The 26,489-nt window shown below is 41.6% G+C and overlaps 1 long non-coding RNA gene across 12 annotated transcripts; it reads left to right on the top strand.

Moving 5' to 3' along the window:
- The first annotated feature begins 14,537 nt into the window (after positions 1–14,537).
- LOC123137942 (uncharacterized) lies at positions 14,538–19,340 on the top strand. 12 transcript variants are annotated; one of them, XR_006468676.1, is made up of 7 exons: positions 14,538–15,148; positions 15,234–15,336; positions 15,413–15,763; positions 16,647–16,749; positions 17,127–17,209; positions 18,170–18,273; positions 18,939–19,340. It is a non-coding gene; the product is annotated as an uncharacterized lncRNA (long non-coding RNA). The 12 variants fall into 12 exon arrangements; XR_006468687.1 differs by having other exon boundaries at positions 14,540–14,902; positions 15,061–15,114; positions 16,647–17,209; XR_006468657.1 differs by having other exon boundaries at positions 14,540–14,902; positions 15,061–15,148; positions 16,647–17,209.
- Positions 19,341–26,489: the final 7,149 nt, after the last annotated feature.

Raw genomic sequence — 26,489 nt, 5'->3', positions numbered from 1 at the left:
ACAACGACTCTGTCTCATGAAACGCGATAATTCTTTCTCCAAAAAAATTCTAGAATAATGTGGTTTATAGCATTGGTTTCAGGGTCATCTGGGCCACCAGGTGGGGACAACCCACTGGGGCGCGCCTGGGGGGAAGGCTTGCCCTGGTGGGTTGTGCCCACCAGGTGCCCCCCTCAGGTGGCTCTTGGCTCCAGAAATTCTATTTATTCATATAAAAAATCCTCGCAAAGTTTCGTTCCATTCCGGGAACTTTTATTTCTGCACAAAAACAACACCATCATAGTTCTGCTAAAAACAACGTCAGTCGGGGCTTAGTTTCATTAAAATCATGCAAATTAGGGTCCAAAACAAGAGAAAAAGCATTAGGAAAAGTAGATACGATGGAGACGTAACAACTGCCCCAAGCTTAAACCTTTGCTTGTCCTCAAGCAATTCAGTTGATAAACTGAAAGTGAAAAGGAAAAACTTTTACGAACTCTTTGTTGGGGAATGTAGTAATTTCAAATAAATTTCCTACGCACACGCAAGATCATGGTGATGGCATAGCAACGAGAGGAGAGAGTGTTGTCCACGTACCCTCGTAGACCGTAAGCGGAAGCGTTATGACAACGCGGTTGATGTAGTCGTACGTCTTCACGATCCGACCGATCCAAGTACCGAACGTATGACACCTCCAAGTTCAGCACACGTTCAGCTCGATGATGATCCCCGGACTCCGATCCAGCAAAGTGTCGGGGATGAGTTCCGTCAGCACGACGGCATGGTGACGATGATGATGCTCTACCGGCGCAGGGCTTCGCCTAAACTCCGCGACGATATGACCAAGGTGGAATATGGTGGAGGGGAGCACCGCACACGGCTAAGGAACGATCCGTAGATCAACTTGTGTGTTATGGGGTGCCCCCTGCCCCCGTATATAAAGGAGGGAGGGGGAGGTGCGGCCGGCCCTAGGAGGGGGCGCGCCAAGGGGAGTCCTACTCCCACCGGGAGTAAGACTCCCTCCTTCCTTGTTGGAGTAGGAGAAGGGGGGAAAGAGGGGGAGAAGAGGAAGGAAAGGGGGCCGCACCCCTTGTCCAATTCGGACCAGAGGGGGGCTGCGCGCTTCCTTCCTTTCGGCCTCTCTCCTCTATCCCCGTATGGCCCAATAAGGCCCATATACTCCCCGGCGAATTCCCGTAACTCTCCGGTACTCCGAAAAATACCCGAATCACTCGGAACCTTTCCGAACTCCGAATATAGTCGTCCAATATATCGATCTTTACGTCTCGACCATTTCGAGACTCCTCGTCATGTCCCCAATCTCATCCGGGACTCCGAACTCCTTCGGTACATCAAAACTCATAAACTCATAATATAACTGTCATCGAAACCTTAAGCGTGCGGACCCTACGGGTTCGAGAACTATGTAGACATGACCTAGAACTATTCCCGGTCAATAACCAATAGCGGAACCTGGATGCTCATATTGGCTCCTACATATTCTACGAAGATCTTTATCGGTCAAACCGCATAACAACATACGTTGATCCCTTTGTCATCGGTATGTTACTTGCCCGAGATTCGATCATCGGTATCCAATACCTAGTTCAATCTCGTTACTGGCAAGTCTCTTTACTCGTTACGTAATACATCATCTCACAACTAACTCATTAGTTGCAATGCTTGCAAGGCTTAAGTGATGTGCATTACCGAGAGGGCCCAGAGATACCTCTCCGACAATCGGAGTGACAAAACCTAATCTTGAAATACGCCAACCCAACATGTACCTTTGGAGACACCTGTAGTACTTCTTTATAATCACCCAGTTACGCTGTGACGTTTGGTAGCACCCAAAGTGTTTCACCGGTAAACGGGAGTTGCATAATCTCATAGTTACAGGAACATGTATAAGTCATGAAGAAAGCAATAGCAACATACTAAACGATCAAGTGCTAAGCTAACGGAATGGGTCAAGTCAATCACATCATTCTCCTAATGATGTGATCCCGTTAATCAAATGACAACACATGTCTATGGTTAGGAAACATAACCATCTTTGATTAATGAGCTAGTCAAGTAGAGGCATACTAGTGACGTTATGTTGGTCTATGTATTCACACATGTATTACGTTTCCGGTTAATACAATTCTAGCATGAATAATAAACATTTATCATGAAATAAGGAAATAAATAATAAATTTATTATTGCCTCTAGGGCATATTTCCTTCAGTCTCCCACTTGCACTAGAGTCGATAATCTAGTTCACATCGCTATGTGATTTAACACCAATATTCACATCTGCATGTGATTAATACCCATAGTTCACATCATCATGTGATCAACACCCAAAGGGTTTACTAGAGTCAATAATCTAGTTCACATCGCTATGTGATTAATACCCAAAGAGTACTAAGGTGTGATCATGTTTTGCTTGTGAGAGAAGCTTAGTCAATGAGTCTGTCACATTCAGAGCCGTATGTATTTTGCAAATATTCTATGTCTACAATGCTCTGCACGGAGCTACTCTAGCTAATTGCTCCCACTTTCAATATGTATCCAGATTGAGACTTAGAGTCATCTGGATCGGTGTGAAAAACTTGCACCGAGGTAACTTTTTACGATGGGCTCTTTTATCACCTCCATAATCGAGAAATATTTCCTTAGTCCTCACTAAAGATATTCTTGACCAATGTCCAGTGATCTACTCCTAGATCACTATTGTACTCCCTTGCCAAATACAGAGCAAGGTATACAATAGGTCTGGTACATAGCATAGCATACTTTATAGAACCTATGACTGAGGCATACGGAATGACTTTTCATTCTCTTTCTATTTTCTGCTGTGGTCGGGATTTGAGTCTTACTCAATTTCATACCTTTGCAACATAGGCAAGAACTCTTTCTTTGACTGTTCCATTTTGAACTACTTCAAAATCTTGTCAAGGTATGTACTCATTGAAAATCTTATCAAGCGTCTTGATCTATCTCAATAGATCTTGATGCTCAATATGTAAGTAGCTTTACTGAAGTCTTTCTTTTAAAGAACTCCTTTCAAACACTCCTTTATGCTTTGCAGAATAATTCTACATTATTTCCGATCAACAATATGTCATTCACATATACTTATCAGAAATGCTGTAGTGCTCCCACTCACTTTCTTGTAAATACAGGCTTCACCATAAGTCTGTACAAAACTATATGCTTTGGTCAACTCATCAAAGCGTATATTCCAACTCCGAGATGCTTGCACCAGTCCATAGATGGATTGCTGGAGCTTGCACACTTTGTTAGCACCTTTAGGATTGACAAAACCTTCTGATTGTATCATATACAACTCTTCTTTAATGAATCCATTAAGGAATGCAGTTTTGACATCCATTTGCCAGATTTCATAAAATGTGGCAATTGCTAACATGGTTCGGACAGACTTTAAGCATCGCTACAGTTGAGGAAATCTCATTGTAGTCAACACCTTGAACTTGTCAAAAACCTTTTGGGACAAGTCGAGCTTTGTAGATAGTAACACTACTATCAGGGTCTGTCTTCCTCTTGAAGATCCATTTAATCTCAATTTCTTGCTGATCATCGGGCAAGTCAACCAAAGTCCACACTTTGTTCTCATACATGGATCCCATCTCAGATTTCATGGCTTCAAGCCATTTTGCGGAATCTGGGCTCACCATCGCTTCTTCAAAGTTCGTAGGTTCGTCATGTTTTAGTAACATAACTTCTAGAATAGGATTACCGTACCACTCTGGTGTGGATCTTACTCTGGAAGACCTACGAGGTTCTGTAGTAACTTAATCTGAAGTTTCATGATCATCATCATTAACTTCCTCACTAATTGGTGTAGAAATCACTGAACTGATTTCTGTGATGTACTACTTTCCAATAAGGGAGCAGGTACAATTACCTCATCAAGTTCTACTTTCCTCCCACTCACTTCTTTCAAGAGAAACTTCTTCTCTAGAAAGGATCCATCTTAGCAACGAATAACTTGCCTTCGGATATGTGATAGAAGGTGTACCCAATAGTTACCTTTGGGTATTCTATGAAGATGCACTTCTCTGATTTGGGTTCGAGCTTATCAGGTGAAAACTTTTTCACATAAGCATCGCAGCCCCAAATTTTAAGAAACGACAACTTTGGTTTCTCGCCAAACCACAGTTCATAAGGCGTCGTCTCAACGGATTTTGATGGTGCCCTATTTAAAGTGAATGCAGCTGACTTTAATGCATAACCCCAAAACGATAGTGGTAAACTGGTAAGAGACATCATAGATTGCACTATATCCAATAAAGTATCGTTATGACGTTCGGACACACCATTAAGCTGTGGTGTTCCAGGTGGCATGAATTTGTGAAACTATTCCACATTGTTTTAATTGAAGACCAAACTCGTAACTCAAATATTTGTCTCCGTGATCAAATTGCAGAAACTTTATTTTCTTGTTACGATAATTCTCCACTTCACTCTGAAATTCTTTGAACTTTTCAAATGTTTCAGACTTGTGCTTCATTAAGTAGATATACTCATATCTGCTCAATTCATCTTGTGAAGGTCAAAAAATAACGATACCCGCCACGAGCATCAACACTCATTGGACCGTATACATCGGTATGTATTATTTCCATCAAGTCAGTAGCTCGTTACATTGTTCCGGAGAATGGAGTTTTAGTCATCTTGCCCAAAAGGCACGGTTCGCAAGCATCAAATGATTCATAACCAAGTGATTCCGAAAATCCATCTTTATGGAGTTTCTTCATGCGCTTTACATCGATATGACCCAAACAGCAGTGCCTCAAATAAGTTGCACTATCATTATCAACTTTGCATCTTTGGCATCAATATTATGAATATGTGTATTACTACGATCGAGATCCAACAAACTATTTTCATTGGGTGTATGACCATCGAAGGTTTTATTCATGTAAATAGAACAACAATTATTCTTTGACTTTAAATGAATAACCGTATCGCAATAAACATGATCAAATCATATTCATGCTCAACGCAAACGCTAAATAAAATTTATTTAGGTTTAACACTAATCTCGAAAATATAGGGAGTGTGTGATGATGATCATATCAATCTTGGAACTATTTCCAACACTCATCGTCACTTCCCCTCAACTAGTGTCTGTTTATTATGTAACTCCTGTTTCGAGTTACTAATCTTTAGCAACTGAACAAGTATTAAATACTCAGGGGTTACTATAAACACTAGTAAGGCACATATCAAACACCTGTATATAAAATATACCCTTGTTCACTTTGCCATCCTTCTTATCCACCAAATATTTAGGGCATTTCCGCTTCCAGTGACCATTTCCTTTGCAGTGTAAGCACTCAGTTTCAAGCTTTGGTCCAGCTTTGGTCTTCTTCATGGGAGTGACAACTTGTTTGCCATTCTACTTGAAGTTTCCCTTTCTTTCCCTTTGCCCTTTTCTTGAAACTAGTGGTCTTGTCAATCATCAACACTTGATGCTCTTTTTTGATATCTACCTTCGTCGATTTTAGCATAACGAAGAGCTCGGGAATCCTTTTCGTCATCCTTTGCATTATAGTTCATCACGAAGTTCTACTAACTTGGTGGTGGTGACTAGAGAATTCTGTCAATCACTATCTTATCTGGAAGATTAACTCCCACTTGATTCAAGCGATTGTAGTACCCAGACAATCTGAGCACCTGCTCACTAGTTGAGCAATTCTCCTCCATCTTTTAGCTATAGAACTTGTTGGAGACTTCATATCTCTTCAACTCGGGTATTTGCTTGAAATATTAACTTCAATTCCTGGAACATCTCATATGGTCCATGATGTTCAAAACATCTTTGAAATCCCGATTCTAAGCCGTTAAGCATGGTGCACTAAACTATCAAGTAGTCATCATATTGAGCTAGCCAAACATTCATAACGTCTGCATCTGCTCCTGCAATAGGTCTGTCACCTAGCGGTGCATTAAAGACATAATTCTTCTGTGCAGCAATGAGGATAAACCTCAGATCACGGATCCAATCCGCATCATTGCTACTAACATCTTTCAACACAATTTTCTCTAGGAACATATCAAAATAAACATATGAAAGCAACAACACAAGCTATTGATCTACAAAATAATTTGCAAAATACTACCAGGACTAAGTTCATGATAAATTTAAGTTCAATTAATCATATTACTTAAGAACTCCCACTTAGATAGACATCCCTCTAATCTTCTAAGTGATTACGTGATCCATATCAACTACACCATGTCCGATCATCACATGAGATGGAGTAGTTTCAATGGTGAACATCATTATGTTGATCATATATACTATATGATTCACGCTCGACCTTTCGGTCTCCATGTTCCGAGGCCATATCTGTATATGCTAGGCTCGTCAAGTTTAACCCGAGTATTCCGCGTGTGCAACTGTTTTGCACCCGTTGTATTTGAACATAGAGCCTATCACACCCGATCATCACGTGGTGTCTCAGCACGAAGAACTTTCGCAACGGTGCATACTCAGGGAGAACACTTCTTGATAATTAGTGAGAGATCATCTTAAAATGCTACCGTCAATCAAAGCAAGATAAGATGCATAAAGGATAAACATCACATGCAATCAATATAAGTGATATGATATGGCCATCATCATCTTGTGCTTGTGATCTCCATCTTCGAAGCACCGTCGTGATCACCATCGTCACCAGCGCGACACCTTGATCTCCATCGTAGCATCGTTGTCGTTACGCCATCTATTGCTTATACGACTATCGCTACCGCTTAGAGATAAAGTAAAGCAATTACAGGGCGTTTGCATTTCATACAATAAAGCAACAACCATATGGCTCCTGCCAGTTGCCGATAACTTCGGTTACAAAACATGATCATCTCATACAATAAAATATAGCATCACGTCTTGACCATATCACATCACAACATGCCCTGCAAAAACAAGTTAGACGTCCTCTACTTTGTTGTTGCAAATTTTACGTGGCTGCTACGGGCTTTAGCAAGAACTGTTCTTACCTACGCATAAAAACCACAACGATAGTTCGTCAAGTTGGTGCTGTTTTAACCTTCGCAAGGACCTGGCGTAGCCACACTCGATTCAGCTAAAGTGAGAGAGACAGACACCCGCCAGCCACCTTTAAGCACGAGTGCTCGCAACGGTGAAACCAGTCTCGCGTAAGCGTACGCGTAATGTCGGTCCGAGCCGCTTCATCTCACAATACCGCCGAACCAAAGTATGACATGCTGGTAAGCAGTATGACTTGTATCGCCCACAACTCACTTGTGTTCTACTCGTGCATATAACATGAACGCATAAAACCTAGGCTCGGATGCCACTGTAAGGGAACGTAGTAATTTCAAATAAATTTCCTACGCACACGCAAGATCATGGTGATGGCATAGCAATGAGAGGAGAGAGTGTTGTCCACGTACCCTCGTAGACCGTAAGCGGAAGCGTTATGACAACGCGGTTGATGTAGACGTACGTCTTCACGATCCGACCGATCCAAGTACCGAACGTACGACACCTCCGAGTTCAGCACACGTTCAGCTCGATGATCCCCGGACTCCGATCCAGCAAAGTGTCGGGGATGAGTTCCGTCAGCACGACGGCATGGTGACAATGATGATGCTCTACCGACGCAGGGCTTCGCCTAAACTCCGCGACGATATGACCGAGGTGGAATATGGTGGAGGGGAGCACCGCACACGGCTAAGGAACGATCCGTAGATCAACTTGTGTGTTATGGGGTGCCCCCCTGCCCCCGTATATAAAGGAGGGAGGGGGAGGTGCGGCCGGCCCTAGGAGGGGGCGCGCTAAGGGGAGTCCTACTCCCACCGGGAGTAGGACTCCCTCCTTCCTTGTTGGAGTAGGAGAAGGGGGGAAAGAGGGGGAGAAGAGGAAGGAAAGGGGGCCGCACCCCTTGTCCAATTCGGACCAGAGGGGGGCTGCGCGCCTCCTTCCTTTCGGCCTCTCTCCTCTATTCCCGTATGGCCCAATAAGGCCCATATACTCCCCGGCGAATTCCGTAACTCTCCGGTACTCCGAAAAATACCCGAATCACTCAGAACCTTTCCGAACTCCGAATATAGTCGTCCAATATATCGATCTTTACGTCTCGACCTTCGAGACTCCTCGTCATGTCCCCAATCTCATCCGGGACTCCGAACTCCTTCGGTACATCAAAACTCATAAACTCATAATATAACTGTCATCGAAACCTTAAGCGTGCGGACCCTACGGGTTCGAGAACAATGTAGACATGACCTAGAACTATTCTCGGTCAATAACCAATAGCGGAACCTGGATGCTCATATTGGCTCCCACATATTCTACGAAGATCTTTATCGGTCAAACCGCATAACAACATACGTTGTTCCCTTTGTCATCGGCATATTACTTGCCCGAGATTCGATCGTCGGTATCCAATACCTAGTTCAATCTCGTTACCGGCAAGTCTCTTTACTCGTTACATAATGCATCATTCCGTAACTAACTCATTAGCTACATTGCTTGCAAGGCTTATAGTGATGTGCATTACCGAGAGGGCCCAGAGATACCTCTCCGACAATCGGAGTGACAAAACCTAATCTCGAAATACGCCAACCCAACATGTACCTTTGGAGACACCTGTAGTACTCCTTTATAATCACCCAGTTACGTTGTGACGTTTGGTAGCACCCAAAGTGTTCCTCCGGTAAACGGGAGTTGCATAATCTCATAGTTACAGGAACATGTATAAGTTATGAAGAAAGCAATATCAATATACTAAACGATCAAGTGCTAGGCTAACGGAATGGGTCATGTCAATCACATCATTCTCCTAATGATGTGATCCCGTTAATCAAATGACAACTCTTTTGTCCATGGCTAGGAAACATAACCATCTTTGATTAATGAGCTAGTCAAGTAGAGGCATACTAGTGACGTTATGTTGGTCTATGTATTCACACATGTATTATGTTTCCGGTTAATACAATTCTAGCATGAATAATAAACATTTATCATGAAATAAGGAAATAAATAATAACTTTATTATTGCCTCTAGGGCATATTTCCTTCACTCTTTTGCTCTTGTTTCATAAATAAGCTTAAACAACACCCAGGTTTTCAGCAAGTATTATAACTAACCATGTCAATAATAACTCCTAAAAATTATATTAGCTCATATCAATGACATAATCAACTAGAGAGCAATAATAAAACATCTCAAATAGGAACACATTGTCAAAACAACCATGATATAATATGACAATAGTGGTATCTCGCTAGCCCTTTCTGAGACCGCAAAACATAAATGCAGAGCACCCCCAAAGTTCAAGCAGTGACTAAACATTGTAATTCATGGTAGAAAAGATCCAGTCATGATGCACCCAACATTATCTACACACAATGCATCGGCATGACAACAGTGCTCTCAGGTTCTGGCGCTTATTTGAGAAGGTGATGATGTTGGGGAACATAGCATGCAATTTCAAAAAAAATCCTACGATCACGCAAGATCTATCTAGGAGATGCATAGCAACGAGATGGGGAGAGTGTGTCCACGTACCCTCATAGACCGAAAGCGGAAGCGTTAGTTAGCGCGGTTGATGTCGTCGAACGTGTTCACGATACAACCGATCCAAGTACCGAACGTACGGCACCTCCGTGTTCCACACATGTTCGGCTCGATGACGTCCCTTGAACTCTTGATCCAGTAGAGGGTCTGATGTCTACTATGCAGCTTTATTATTGTAGACACATGTTGGGCCTCCAAGCGCAGAGTTTTGTAGGACAGTTGCAATTTTCCCTCAAGTGGATGACCTAAGGTTTATCAATCCGTGAGAGGTGTAGGATGAAGATGGTCTCTCTCAAACGACCCTGCAACCAAATACAAGAAATCTCGTGTCCCCAACACACCCAATACAATGGCAAATTGTATAGGTGCACTAGTTCGGTGAAGAGATGGTGATAAAAGTGTAATATGGATGGTAGAAATATATTTTTATAATCTGAATAAATAAAAACAACAAGGTAGCAAATAGTAAACGGGCACAAAAACGGTGTTGCAATGCTTAAAAATGAGGCCTAGGGTCCGTACTTTCGCTAGTGCAACCTCTCAACAATGCTAACATAGTTGAATCATATGATTATCCCTCAAAGTGCAATAAAGAATCACTCCCGAGTTCCTATTAGCAGAGAACAAAAGATAGGAATTGTTTGTAGGTCACAAAACCACCTCAAAGCTATTCTTTTCATTCGATCTATTCAAGAGTTCATACTAAAATAACACAAAGCTATTTTTTCCGTTCGATCTATTCTAGAGTTCGTACTAGAATAACACCAAAGCAAATTCATATTCATAATACTCAATCCACACAAAGAACTAAAAAGAGACCCCAAAGTTTTCATTGGAGAAAAACATGCATCAACCCCTATGCATAGATTACCCCAATATCACCGCGGGAATCCGTGAGTTTAATGCCATAACACATATCAAGTGAATCAATAAGATACCTCATTGTCACCTCAAGTATTCATATTGCAAGACATATATCATGTGTTCTCATCTCTGAATATTCAATCCGACAAGACAAAACTTTGAAGGGTAAAGATTCAATTCATCATAACAAGAGTATACATGGGAGAAGCATCATATGATCTGACTATATTAACAAAGCCCATGATATAGATCACGAGAGAGAGAGAGATCAAACACATAGCTACTAGTACAAACCCTCAACCCCGAGGGTGGACTACTCCCTTCTCATTGTGGTGGCCGCCAGGATGATGAAGATGGCCATCGAAGATGATTCCACCCACCGGCAGGGTGCCGGAACGGGGTCTAGATTGGTTTTCGTGGATACAGAGACCTTGCAGTGGCGAAACTTCTAATCTAGGTCTACCCCCAAGGGTTTTGGAATATTTGGGAATTTATAGTGCAAAGAGGGGGTGCGGGAGGCCACCGAGGTGGGAACAACCCACCTGGGTGCGCTAGGGGGCCCTGGTGCGCCCTGGTGGGTTGTGCCCCCTCGGGGCACCCCCGAGGTGCAGCTTGGGCCCATTGGGTCCTTCTGGTCTAGAAAAAATCTCCAAAAAAGTTACGCGGTGTTTGGACTCCGTTTGATATTGATTTCATGCGATGTAAAAAACAAGCAAAAAACAGTAACTGACACTGGGCACTGGGTCAATAGGTTAGTCCAAAAAATGATATAAAGTTGCTATAAAATGATTGTAAAACATCCAAGAATGATAAAATAACAACATGAATACTTCATGCATTATAGATACATTGGAGACGTATCAGCATCCCAAGCTTAATTCCTACTCGTCCTCGAGTAGGTAAATGATAATTGAAATAATTTATGAAGTGTGAATGCTAGCAAAGTGCATAAGTTTGATCAATGACAATTTCAATCACTCTTCCTAGCATCATAACAACAATTCTTTCTCATAATATTTTTCATGTTATAGTAGCAACCAATTCACATGTTAAGGTTCAAACAATAAATTCTCTTGAAACTCAACAACCTATGTTCTCAGTCACCAAGCAATTGCAATTCAACTTATTCAACAGAGTCTAAGTAAGAGATCCACATACTCAACCATCATATAGTCTTCTATGACTGCTAACACTCACCGCATACACATGAGCAAAATGTTTCAATCGGACACATAGAAAGATAGGGGCTTTTAATTTTGCCTCCCAACGTATTCAACTTTGGGTGATGTCAACAATAATAACTCATGCTACCCTTATTCAGCTGGACATATGTGCCTAGATCTTTCCTCACCGCATGATGCTTGCCAAAGGAGAAAAATAAAAAGGAATAGAGAGAAAAACTTTGACTCTTGCATGAAAGTAAATACATAAAAGTAAAAGATAGGCCCTTCGCAGAGGGAAGCAGAGGTTGCCATGCACTTATTTGTTTGTCTGCTCAACCCCTTAGTGCAAAAGAACGCCACATTATATTGCCCCTTATGATAGCAACCTTTATTATGCAGTCTGTCGCTTTTATTCTTTGCCATCACAAGTTCGTACAATGCTCAATTTTCTGTTACACTAAATGATCTAACACTTTTAGAAGCAATTTTTATTGCCTTATTGCACCGATGACAACTTACTTGAAGGATCTTGCTCAATCCTTAGGTAGGTATGGTGGACTCTTGAAAATAAGATTTGGGTTTAAGGGTTTTTGGATGCACAAGTAGTATCTCTACTTGGTGCAGAATTTTTGGCTAGCAAGGATGGGGGGCAAGCACCACATGTTGAAGGATCTATGACAATACAACTTCGATGTGAATATGAGCAAACATAAATCATTACGTTGTCTTCCTTGTCCAACCTCAACAATTTTGGCATATAATATTTTGATGGGGGCTCACAATCACAAAATATTTCCAAGATAGTATATTTGCATGTGAAAGTTCTCTTCCTTATACTAATTATTCGTGAATTGCTTGTATGACCAATATTGTGATTGTCAAGCTTCAAAAGATTTCACTTTTTAAACCCAATGTGAAGCTACCACTAGGCATGACATGATTTCAGCTTCATGACATTCAATTTATTCAGCAATTTACTCATAGGATATAAGTGAAGCTCAAGAGTAAATGACAAAATAATCCAAAAAGATATAAGTGAAGATCATGCGAGTAGTTAAGTAAATAGATAGCTATGTAAGGGCTTTCTCTTTATTTAAAATTTTCAGATCTAAGTACTTTATAGAACAGCAAGCAAAAACAAAATAAAATGACATTCCAAGGATAGCACACATTATGTGAAGAAGCAAAAACTTAGGCTCAACCGATACTAACCGATAATTGTTGAAGAAGAAAGGTGGGATGCCTACCGGGGCATCCCCAAGCTTAGATGCTTGAGACTTTTTGAAATATTATTTTGGGATACCTTGGGCATCCCCAAGCTTGAGCTTTTGTGTCTCCTTAATTCCTTTTATATCACAGTTTCCCTAAATCTCAAAAACTACATCCACATAAAACTCAACGAGAACTCGTGAGATAAGTTAGTATAAACCAATGGAAAAACCTTATCATTCTCTACTGTAGCAAATCACAAAAATTATTATTCAACATTGAATACTAAATGCCTCTGCATATTTAATAGTCCTATCCTCAAATAGAATCATCAAACAAGCAAACATATGCAAACAATGCAGACATAACAGCAATCTGCCAAACCAGTACAGTCTGTAAAGAATGCAAGATTCATCATACTTCCCTAACTCCAAAAATTATGAGAAAAATACTAAACTGTAGAAAATTTATCAGAGCTTATTTTTCAAAACGTTTCAACAATTTATCGTATTCTGACTTTTCTAGGGAATTTTTGCAACATTGATAAATTTTCTGTTTTCAAACAGCAACAAGTATACTTGCAAAATAAGCATGGCAAAGGCTATCATTGCCACTTTTATATTGAAATAAAAGATGCAAAACATTATTCCAAATAGCAGCAAGAAAATCCTAGCAAAATAAATTGACGCTCCAAGCAAAACACATATCATGTGACGAATGAAAACATAGCTCAAAGTGAGGTTACCGATAATGTTGGAGACGAAAGAGGGGATGCCATCCGGGGCATCCCCAAGCTTAGTTGCTTGGATCTTCCTTGAATATTACCTTGGGGGTGCCTTGGGCATACCCAATCTTAGGGTCTTTTCACTCCTTATTCTCCTCATATCGACATCTCACCCAAAACTTGAAAACTTCAATCACACAAAACTTAACGGAACCTTGTGAGATAGGTTAGTATGATAAAGAGCAAACAATTTCACTTTAGGTACTATCAAAGACAAGATTCATAATTGTTTCCACAATTACTGCTGTAGCATATAATTTCCACAATTTATATTGAGCAATATAAGCCATAGAAACAAGGAAACAAGCAAACTATGCATTGAAAACAAAATCTATCAAAAACAGAACAGTCTGTAGTAATCTGTACTCAAACCATACTTATGAAACTCCAAAAATTATGAAATAAATTGGACCACGTGAGAAATTTGTGTATTAATCTTATGCAAAAAGAATCAACACAAAAGCACTCTTATGTTAAAAATGAGAGCTATTTTCATGAGCGCAAGAGTTTTTGTTTTTCAGCAAGATCAAATCAACTATCACCCAACATGATCCCAAAGGCTTTACTTGGCACTTTATTGAAATAAAGACAATAAAACATGATTACTACAGTAGCCTAATCATGTGAACATACAAAAACAGTAGGTAAAAGTGTTGGGTTGTCTCCCAACAAGTGCTTTTCTTTAATGCCTTTTAGCTAGGCATGATGAGTTCAATGATGCTCGCATTTAAACCATTAAAGAGGCTAGCCAACTCGCATGGAGGAGGCTCCCCCGATTTGCACCTTCATTGGCCATTGGATCTTGGTCCAAACACGTTTTGGATGTTGGATCAGGACCCAGGTCTGTGTTATTACTTTTGACCGTATGGTTGTTTTTCCGCGTCCATGACTAGTGGGCTCGTCCGAGCTTTCTATTGGCTGGGTGAACTCCTAGCGGGTGCGAACGAGTGTATCCTCGCGCGCCGCATGTCTTCCTCTACCCCAAACCCTACACCCACCCCACCCCAATCCCTCTAGCCGCCACTGCCCCACCCATGTTTCCCCTCCACCCATCCTCTCTCTCCTCTCCTCCTTCCTCGTCCGCGCGCGCACATCACCTAGCGCTCGCGTGCTCGGCTCCTGGACCAGCCGCCGCCGCACCGATGGGGCTTGTCCACCGCGGGTTTCCATGGGGAAGGAGCAGCGACGGGGGTAGGCCCCAGGCAGCGCACACTTCATGGGGAGGCAAGGAACTAGGAGGTGATGGGGTCAGATCTGGTGGTGCTGGGTCGGAGCTCGATCCCTCGCCTCCCGAACCAGCCGTCGCCGCGCCGCTGGGGCTCGTCCGCCGTGGGTTTCCATGGTGAATCACCACAACCACAGCACACCTCCCTCCTTCCTCCTTGTCGCCAGAGCCGCCGCACCTCTCCTTCCTCATTGCTTGCACCCCTGCCGCGGCGCGCATCCCTCCCCTTTCGATCTAATTTCATTCTTGTTTCACATGTTGGTTTGGTTGGCAAGATACGTTGCAGCGCCGACTGCAATAGCCAGGGTTGGCATTGGTGATGTCTGTAGGTATTTTCATCCTTGCCAGTCACACATTTCCTAGGTTTGGTCAATGTCTCTGGAGCTAATGTATTATCCTTTGATTTCTCCTATATTTTCCTTCCTGATTTTGTTTGATGATTTGCCAGGTTATGGGATTGGATCTCCCTTTTCTAAGATTCTTAGCTGATAAGTATATTGTGCGGAAAAGTCTCTACATAATGATGTTGTGCACATCCAAATCCAAGCAATGTAAGTGACCTAGCATTTCACTAGTGGTATGGTACATCTCATACAATTTCTGAATTCCAATACCGTTCCTGTGTAGCCGGATACTCCATGGGGCAAAGTTGAAGCTTTGTACATCACTTCTCTCCTTGTTTATTAATGTTTCTTCATGTTTGGCAGTGATATGGGGTTCCATGTACTTGATAGATGCATTCCTTATCTTTATGTGTTCCATCTATGTATATATGTTTCTGCCCACAAATGTATTTATGAGCTGACTCCATTTTGTACCGCTTTTTCTGTGGCAATTTGAAAAGGACCCTTCCATGGTGCTCAACCACCGTTCGATTTCGAGGGAGGATAGGAGACCCCGACGAAAACGAGCATCCTAGCAGCGAACCCAAGGATGCGCGGTGATTACGCCAGGTCCATGCTCCAGTTCTTCTATTGGGTGAGATTCTTCACTCTTCTTGTCAAGGAAATGTTCATGTCTAGCTAGGTTCCTACAAAGGGGAATCTTTTTGTTTCTTCAGTTGACCAGATGCTCGGATCTAGCTGGGCTTTCATATAGAAATTTTGTCCTCTTTTTAAATTTGTTGGGTACCTCAGCTTAGTTTCTGCAAAGTGGATTTTTGTTTGTTACTGCCCAGGAGATGCTCTCGGATCTAGCTATATTCCTAGAAGTTTTTTGTCGGCTTTCTTAGTTTGTTTGGTACCTAGATCTTTCCTCGTCGAGAAGGGGATAGATTTGTCTTGGAGCTCCTTTTCTCTTTATAGAGGATTCTTTTGTTCCTTTGCTTGATTTGGTGCCTGGCGTGGGTAATGGGGACAGGCGACCACAGGTGGATTTTGGGGAGGCGCCAAGATGAGCTTCCCCATCGCTCTTCATCTCTCTCTCTCTAAACACATCTATGCAAGATTTCTGTAGCGCAAATGCCCCCGTACCATGTAAGCATTCCCGTTCCCTTTTCATTGTCATGGAAAGACATGGATTGGAGGTGGTGCCATTCATCAGTAGATATTCAACCATTGCCATTCCCTTCTCAACATCACAAGAGGATACCTCTGTACCTAATGCACACCATTAGTTTGATATCTATTGTATTAGTGCAATTACTTGTACAGACCATTGTTTGGTGTGCAGGGAGCCCTTCTAATTGGTGATCTATGTGTGTTTTCTTTTCTTTCTATGCTGTAGCAGCCTAGCAGGCATGGTTTAACCATAGGATTCCAGTTACTCTATGTTTTGGGTGTCAAATAAATAGGCCGTTTTAGGCTATGCCTTACATTCTTTTCATACTCTGCCAATTAATAGCATCCATTTTAAACCACAGGCTACTCCCCCAATGGTGAATATCCCCTACAAAATGGTGCTGGATGTCCTTTTAGAATCTTTGGGCCTGCCAGTGGCTGAGTATCGAACCAAAGCATGCAAGGGTGGTTTGAAGTTATGAAGAACCCCATTTTCGTTCAGATATGCACGCCTTTTTGTCATCCAAAGTCTTTGCATTTAGGTTTATATTATTGATTTGGGTTTAGTTGTGTAGATCAAAACTGTAATCTTACATGTAGATTGGATAGATTAATTCTCACTTTGAGGACTCTATTTTTTTCATCGGAATGTTTTTTCATGTGGCCCAAGAACTTCGCTATGATGTTTTTCAAGTGCCTTTCCATGTCTTCTTATTTTGCTAATTCAGAGTCGAGTAGAGATATCATACTCCACCCTTTCTTCTGTTGTAAATAATTATCCATCCTACTTCATTGTCTTAGTTTTTGTATAGATAACACTCACTATTCCTTTGTTCTGTCAGGCGTTCGCTCAATTCATGTGCTTGGGATTTTTTTGATTGTTGGACCTCAAAGCTGATGCAATAGTGCACGAACTTGCCAAAAGGTACACATTGACTTGGTTACTACATCTAAATCAATAAAAGAGTTTCTGATTAACCTATGAGAGGTTGTTAAGTACCTAAGAGATCACACTGTATGGTTTATTGGCCTAATAAGTTCTATTTGAGCGTAAAACTAATAAGCATGTCCAAGGATGCATCTTTTTTTATCAGTTATGATAAGAGTGTAAATACCATTGATGCTTGGTATAGAACAATTAACAAAACACTAAGTTGATGATTAGTATTTTGGCGTTTCTTATTGTTTATCTTGGTCTCCACTGTTTATCTTGATTTACAATGCTGAAGGTGGCTGAAATGCACACTAATTGGCGTTATGTTCTGATTTATGGTTCTGCCACATTAAAGATTGATATATAATAATTGTATATGAAAATAAAGTCCTTTGCTATGCAAATAACACTTGATTTAAATCGGGAACTTGTGCCAAGGATTGAGTCATAGCTTTTGTATGCGTCCCTATCACTATCACTCATGCTTTTGTTTTTGATACATATCTGTAAATGGTAGGCATTCTTATGCGTATCCGCTTCACTCTTCTTCCTTAGATGACATGCAAGGTTATCATTAGTTTAGATTAAAGCAATTGTTGTGATCAGGTAGAGCATCAACATTTGAGATACAAATATAGACGCACTAGAAAACCCATGCATATAATTTGATGGCAAAGAGACCAGAGAACACATGAATGATGTTATCTTGATGATGGTGCCTTAAACTACTACACCTAGCGTATTTCAAATGCAATACCGGCCAATCTGGATCTACCAAAATTCTCCTATATAGTTATACACCTCAGGCTTCAACAATTTTACTTGCAAATACACTAACCATTAATTAACAATGACAAGATGGATGCTCTTATCTTAGAATATGCTCTAAAACCTGAAAAATATGATAATGAACCTATCTCATCCTTACCACCCGGACACTCTGTTTATCAGGGTCGTTTCAGTTTTCAAGTGTCATCAGTGATACATGGATGGATGGTGTCGTCACTGCTCCGCTGCCCCATGTTTTGGTTGTTTTGGTCCACGGCCGAGGCAAGGTTAGATTTGTTCTGATTGCTAGCCAGTTTGTGGGGTTTTCCTTTGGATCTCATTGTAAAAAATGTGGTTTTAATACAGTTTATACCGCAATATCCTGCTGGTTTGTTTCATGCTTGATTGAGTGCTCATGTGCCATTGGTTCATATCCATGTTTGTAAAGGCTTTATTGCTCCATTAACATGACTTTCTTCAGTTAAATGTGGTTCTAACCTGGTTTGTAAAGAAATATCAATGTTGAATACCATGATCCCGTTGGTTAGGTGCACTTCTAATCTGAATTGTGGTTGCTGAGTGCCTTCTTTTTTACTACCTTTCATTGGTGTATATGCAAGCTATAGAGGTTTCTTGAACAATCTAGTTATAGCTTTATTCTCTTATTTTCTTGCTCATGCCATGTTGTTTTAGTTACCAGAAATATAAACAGGCCATGTGAAAATAAGCAAGCTTCTTATTGGGATATATTTTTGTGACACTGTGTTTTGTACAACAAAAGCTTTTTCCTGCTATGTAAATAACATTTCGTGTCCAAAATCTTACTGAACTCACGGTTTGTTACCTATATTACTGGTTTGCATGCTTTAAGAAGGTGATTATAACATGTTTGCATTCATATCTCTGGCCATCTGCGATGATTTTTTTGTTAATTGCTCATGCCTTATTTCAGAAAACCAAATCTGCACACCATGTCAATATGCTTCATGATGAAACCACTTGCTTTCATATGTATTGGACTACTGCATCATTGTCTTCGTCAACAGGAGGACGAAATCAGTAGTAGCACCAACCGGCCAGTGAGGAAGGCTGCTCGGATCTGCTGACGTGCCCACATGCCACTTCCATAGGGCTTTTCGGCCACTTAGAGAACTTCTGGTGGCCATAAGCAATCTTAGTTGCTCACTGTGATAATCTGAATGTATGCAGTTTCCCTCTTTGCATGTGTGCTTTGGTGTCTTTCCTGGTATATTCTCAGTCTATGGAATGGTCATATTAGGCATGTAGTTTATTTTAATTTCTGTATAAAAGCTTGGTACCAACATACAAATATGATTATTTTTTCAATTTCTCAGTGTGGTAACCATATTTTCAACTAAAAAAATGCTTCCTTAACTGGTCTATACATATTATACAAATATTCTTTTTTCAAACTCAGATTCCTTAGCACGATTAACATATTATTTTTAATATAGCATGATTTAACACATGTGCTTTATACAACCAATATCGATATGTCCTTGCAAAATGAAACTATTTTCATCGACAACATGGCTTTAACGGGTCTCTGCGCCATTTGGCGCAATGGGTCAACTAGTAAAAGATAAAGATTGAAACATAACAAGAGCATCATGAAGAATATGAATAGCACATTTAAGCTTAACCCGCTTCCTATGCATAGGGATTTTGTGAGCAAATAATTCATGGGAACAAGAATCAACTATCATAGGAAGGCAAAACAAGTATAACTTCAAAATTTTGAACACATAGAGAGGAAACGTGATATTATTGCAATTCCTACAAGCATATGCTCCTCCCTCATAATAATTTTCAGTAGCATCATGAATGAATTCAACAATATAGCTATCACATAAAGCATTCTTTTTATGATACATAAGCATAGAAAATTTATTACTCTCCACACAAGCAAACTTATTCTCATGAATAGTAGTGGGATCAAACTCAACAAAATAACTATCATGTGATTGAAAATTAAAATCATGATGACAAGTTCCATGGTTATCATTATTCTTTATAGCATACATGTCATCACCATAATCATCATAGATAGGAGGCATGCTTTCATCATAATAAATTTTCTCATCAAAACTTGGGGGACTGAAAATATCATCTTCATCAAACATAGCATCCCCAAGCTTGTAGCTTTGCATATCATCAAGATCATGGATATTCAAAGAATTCATACTAACAATATTGCCATCATGCTCATCATTCATGCCAATCATTTTATTAAATTCTTCTTCCATCAATTGAGCACAATTTTCCGAACCATCATTTTCAAGAAAGATATAATAAAGATGATCAATAATATGATGCAACCTTAATTCCATTTTTTGTAGTTTTCTTATATAAACCAAACTAGTGATAAAACAAGAAACTAAAATATTCAGTTGCAAGATCTAAAGATATACCTTCAAGCACTCACCTCCCCGGCAACGGCACCAGAAAAGAGCTTCGTTGGCGGGATGTGAGTGCCGTTTTCCTAACCTCCCCAGCAATGGCGCCAGAAAAGAGCTTGATGTCTACTATGCAACTTTATTCTTGTAGACACGTGTTGGGCCTCCAAGCGCAGAGTTTTGTAGGACAGTAGCAATTTTCCCTCAAGTGGATGACCTATGATTTATTAATCCGTGAGAGGTGTAGGATGAAGATGGTCTCTCTCAAACGACCCTGCAACCAAATACAAGAAATCTCTTGTGTCCCCAACACACCCAATACAATGGAAAATTGTATAGGTACACTAGTTCGGCGAAGAGATGGTGATAAACGTGTAATATGGATGGTAGAAATATATTTTTGTAATCTGAATAAATAAAAACAGCAAGGTAGCAAATAGTAAACAGGCACAAAAATGGTGTTGCAATGCTTAAATATGAGGCCTAGGGTCCGTACTTTCGCTAGTGCAACCTCTCAACAATGCTAACATAGTTGGATCATATGATTATCCCTCAAAGTGCAATAAAGAATCACTCCCGAGTTCCTATTAGCGGAGAACAAAATATAGGAATTGTTTGTAGGTCACAAAACCACCTCAAAGCTATTCTTTCCATTCAATCTATTCAAGAGTTCGTACTAAAATAACACAAAGCTATTTTTTCCATTTGATCTATCCTAGAATTCGTACTAGAATAACACCAAAGCAAATTCATATTCATAATAACCAATCCACACAAAGAACTATAAAGAGACCCCAAAGTTTCCGTCGGAGAAAAACGTGCATCAACCCCTATGCATAGATTACCCCAATATCACCGCAGGAATCCGCTAGTTGAATGCCATAACACATATCAAGTGAATCAATAAGATACCTCATGGTCACCTCAAGTATTCATATTGCAAGACATATATCATATGTTCTCATCTCTGAATATTCAATCTGCCAAGACAAAACTTTGAAGAGTAAAGATTCAATTCATCATAACAAGAGTATACAGGGGAGAAACATCATATGATCCGACTATATTAACAAAGCCCATGATATAGATCACGAGAGAGAGAGAGAGAGAGAGAGAGAGAGAGATCAAACATATAGCTACTGGTACAAACCCTCAGCCCGAGGGTGGACTACTCCCTCCTCATCGCGGTGGCCGCCCGGATGATGAAGATGGCCACCGGAGATGATTCCCCCCTCCGGTAGGGTGCCGAAACGGTGTCTAGATTGGTTTTCGTGGATACAGAGGCCTTGCAGTGATGGAACTTCTGATCTAGGTCTACCCCAAGGGTTTCATAATATTTGGGAATTTATAGTGCAAAGAAGGGGTGCGGGAGGCCATTGAGGTGGGCACAACGCACCTGGGCGCGCTAGAGGGCCCTGGCGCCCTAGTGGGTTGTGCCCCGCTCGGGGCACCCCCCAGGTGTAGCTTAGGCCCATTGGGATCCTTATGGTCTAGAAAAAATCTCCAAAAGTTACATGGTGTTTGGACTCCGTTTGATATTGATTTCTTGCTATGTAAAAAACAAGTAAAAAACAACAACTGACACTGGGCACCGGGTCAATAGGGTAGTCCAAAAAATGATATAAAGTTGCTATAAAATGATTGTAAAACATCCAAGAATGATAAAATAATATCATGAATACTTCATAAATTATAGATACGTTGGAGACGTATCAGGGTCAAGGGAGAGTTCCGTCAGCACGACAGCGTGGTGACGGTGTTGATGATGTGATCCACGCAGGGCTTTGTTTAAGCACTACGACGTTATGATCGGAGGAGTAAACTGTGGAAGCGGGCACTGCACACGGCTAAGATAAATCTTGGTGTGCCTTTGGGGTGCCCCCTGCCCACGTATATAAAGGAGGGAGGGAGGAGGCGGCCGGCTTAGAGGGGGCGCACCAAGGGGGAGTCCTACTAGGACTCCGAGTCCTAGTAGGATTCCCCCTTCCTTTCCGGAGTAGGAGAAGGGGGAAGGAGGGAGAGAGAGAGGGAGAAGGAAATGGGGGCACCCTCCCCTAGTCCAATTCGGTTTTGGCTAGGGGGGCGCGCGCCACCTCCTGGCCGCCGGCCTCCTCTTTCCACTAAGGCCCATGAAGGCCCAATACTCTCCCGGGGGGTTCCAGAACCTCCTGGTACTCCGAAAAATGTCCGAACCTCTCCGAAACTTTTCTGGTGTCCGAACATAACCTTCCAATATATCAATCTTTACCTCTCGACCATTTAGAGACTCCTCGTGATGTCTGTGATCTCATCTGAGACTCCAAACAAACTTCGTTCATCAAAAACACATAACTCATAATACAAATCGTCATCAAACGTTAAGCGTGTGGACCCTACGGGTTCGAGAACTATGTAGACATGATCTAGACACATCTCCGATCAATAACCAATAGCGGAACCTAGATGCTCATATTGGTTGCTACATATTCTACGAAGATCTTTATCGGTCAAACCGCACAACAACATACGTTGTTCCCTTTGTCATCGGTATGTTACTTGCCCGAGATTCGATCGTCGGTATCATCATACCTAGTTTAATCTCGTTACCGGCAAGTCTCTTTACTCGTTCTGTAATGCTTCATCCCGCAACTAACTCATTAGTCACATTGCTTGCAAGGCTTATAGTGATGAGCATTACCGAGAGAGCCTAGAGATACCTCTCTGATACACGGAGTGACAAATACTATTCTCGATCTATGCCAACCCAACAAACACCTTTGAAGACACCTGTAGAGCATATTTATAATCGCCCAATTATGTTGTGATGTTTGATAGCACAAAAGGTGTTCTTCCGGTATCCGGGAGTTGCATAATCTCATAGTCAAAGGGACATGTATAAGTCATGAAGAAAGCAATAGCAATAAAACTTAACGATCATTATGCTAAGCTAACGGATGGGTCTTGTCCACCACATCATTTTGTAATGATGTGTTCCCGTTCATCAAATGACAACACATGTCTATGGTTAGGAAACATAACCATCTTTTATTAACGAGCTAGTCAAGTAGAGGCATACTAGGGACATTATGTTTTTTCTATGTATTCACACATGTACTAAGTTTCCGGTTAATACCATTCTAGCATGAATAATAAACATTTATCATGATATAAGGAAATATAAATAACAACTTTATTATTGCCTCTAGGGCATATTTCCTTCGGTCTCCCACTTGCACTAGAGTCAATAATCTAGTTCACATCAACATGTGATGTAACACCAATAGTTCACATATGTATGTGATTAGCATCCATAGTTCACATCACCATGTGACCAGCACCCAAAGGGTTCGCTAGAGTCAATAATCTAGTTCACATCGCTATGTGATTAGCACCCAAAGAGTACTAAGATGTGATCATGTTTTGCTCATGAGAGAATTTTAGTCAACGGGTCTGATACATTCAGAGCCGTATGTATTTTGCAAATTTTCTAGTTTTACAATGCTCTGCATGGAGCTACTCTAGCTAATTGCTCCCAATTTTAATATGTATCCAGATTGAGACTAAGAGTCATCTAGATCGGTGTAAAAGCTTGCATTAACGTAACTCTTTACGATGAACTCTTTATCACCTCCATAACCGAGAAATGTTTCCTTAGTCATCTAAGGATAATTTTGACCTGCTATTGATACGTCCATTTTGCATCATGCTTTTATATCAATATTTATTGCATTATGGGCTGTTATTACACATTATATCTCAATACTTATGGCTATTCTCTCTTATTTTACAAGGTTTACCATGAAGAGGGGGAATGCCGGTAGCTGGAATTCTGGCTGGAAAAGGAGCAAACGTTGGGAACCTATTCTGCACAACTCCAAAAGACCTGAGACTCCACGAAACAACTTTTTGGAATTATTAAGGAATTATGAGCAAAAGAAATAGGCCAGGGGGGCCACACCCTATCCAGGAGACAGGAGGGCGCCCCCCTAGGGGCGCGCCCCCTATATCCTGGGCCCCCTGGTGGGCCTCCGGCGTCCATCTTCTGCTATATGAAGGGTTTTGTCCTCGAAAAATTTGTGGGCAAGCTTACGAGACGAAACTCCGCCGCCACGAGGCGGAACCTTGGCAGAATCAATCTAGGGCTCTGGCAGAGCTATTCTGTCAGGGACACTTCCCTCCGGGAGGGGGAAATCATCACCAACGATCCTCTCATCGGGAGGGGGTCAATCTCCATCAACATCTTCACCAGCACCAACTCATCTCAAACCCTATTTCATCTCTTGTATCCAATCTTGTATCCAAAACCACAAATTGGTACCTGTGGGTTGCTAGTAGTGTTGATTACTCCTTGTAGTTGATACTTATTGGTTTACTTGGTGGAAGATCATACGTTCAGATCCTTCATGCATATTATAACACCTTTGATTATGAACATGAATATGCTTTGTGAGTAGTTACGTTTGTTCCTGAGGACATGGGTGAAGTCTTGCTATTAGTAGTCATGTGAATTTGGTATTCGTTTGATATTTTGATGAGATGTATGTTGTCTCTCCTCTAGTGGTGTTATGTGAACGTCGACTACATGACACTTCACCATTATTTGGGCCTAGAGGAAGGCATAGGGAAGTAATAAGTGTTGGGGAACGTAGTAATTTCAAAAAATTTCCTACGCACACGCAAGATCATGGTGATGGCATAGCAACGAGAGGGGAGAGTGTTGTCCACGTACCCTCGTAGACCGTAAGTGGAAGTGTTAGCACAACGCGGTTGATGTAGTCGTATGTCTTCACGATCCGACCGATCCAAGCACCGAACGTACGGCACCTCCGAGTTCAGCACACGTTTAGCTCGATGACGATCCCCGGGCTCCGATCCAGCAAAGCTTCGGGGATGAGTTCCGTCAGCACGATGGCGTGGTGATGATGATGATGTTCTACCGGTGCAAGGCTTCGCCTAAACTCCGCGACAATATGACCAAGGTGGAATATGGTGGAGGGGGGCACCGCACACGGCTAAGGAACGATCCGTAGATCAACTTGTGTGTTATGGGGTGCCCCCTTGACCCCGTATATAAAGGAGGGAGGGGGAGGTGCAGCCGGCCCCCTTGGGGTGCGCCTGGAGGAGTCCTACTCCCACCGGGAGTAGGACTCCCCCCTCTTGCCTTGGTGGAGAAGGAAAGGGGGGAGGGGAAAGAGGAAAGGGGGGCGCCTCCCCCCTTCCTTGTCCTATTCGGAGTAGGGGGGGGGGAGGGGGCGTGCAGCCTGCCCTGGCCGGCCCTCCTCTTCTCCCTCATGGCCCACTAAGGCCCATTAACCCCCGGGAGGGTTCCGGTAACCCCCCGGTGTTCTGGTAAAATCTCGATTTCACCCGGAACCTTTCCGATGTCCAAACATAGGCTTCCAATATATCAATCTTTATGTATCGACCATTTAGAGACTCCTCATCATGTCCGTGATCACATCCGGAACTCTGAACAAACTTCGATACATCAAAACTTATAAACTCCTAATAAAACTGTCATCGTAACGTTAAGCGTGCGGACCCTACGGGTTCGAGAACTATGTAGACATGACCTAGAACTATTCTCGGTCAATAACCAATAGCGGAACCTGGATGCCCATATTGGTTCCTACATATTCTACGAAGATCTTTATCGGTCAAACCGCATAACAACATACATTGTTCCCTTTGTCATCGGTATGTTACTTGCCCGTGATTTGATCGTCGGTATCCAATACCTAGTTCAATCTCGTTACCGGCAAGTCTCTTTACTCGTTCCGTAATGCATCATCCCGTAACCAACTCATTTGGTCACATTGCTTGCAAGGCTTATAATGATGTGCATTACCGAGAGGGCCCAGAGATACCTCTCCGACAATCGGAGTGACAAAACCTAATCTCGAAATACGCCAACTCAACATGTACCTTCGGAGACACCTGTAGTACTCCTTTATAATCACCCAGTTACGTTGTGATGTTTGGTAGTACCCAAAGTGTTCCTCCGGTAAACGGGAGTTGCATAATTCTCATAGTTACAGGAACATGTATAAGTCATGAAGAAAGCAATAGCAATATACTAAACGATCAAGTGCTAGGCTAACGGAATG

The sequence above is a fragment of the Triticum aestivum genome, chromosome 1B (genome assembly GCF_018294505.1).
Source record: "Triticum aestivum cultivar Chinese Spring chromosome 1B, IWGSC CS RefSeq v2.1, whole genome shotgun sequence".
Lineage (NCBI taxonomy): Eukaryota > Viridiplantae > Streptophyta > Magnoliopsida > Poales > Poaceae > Triticum > Triticum aestivum.
The sequence above is the reverse complement of the archived record's forward strand: the minus strand, read 5'-3'. Positions and strand labels throughout refer to the sequence as shown.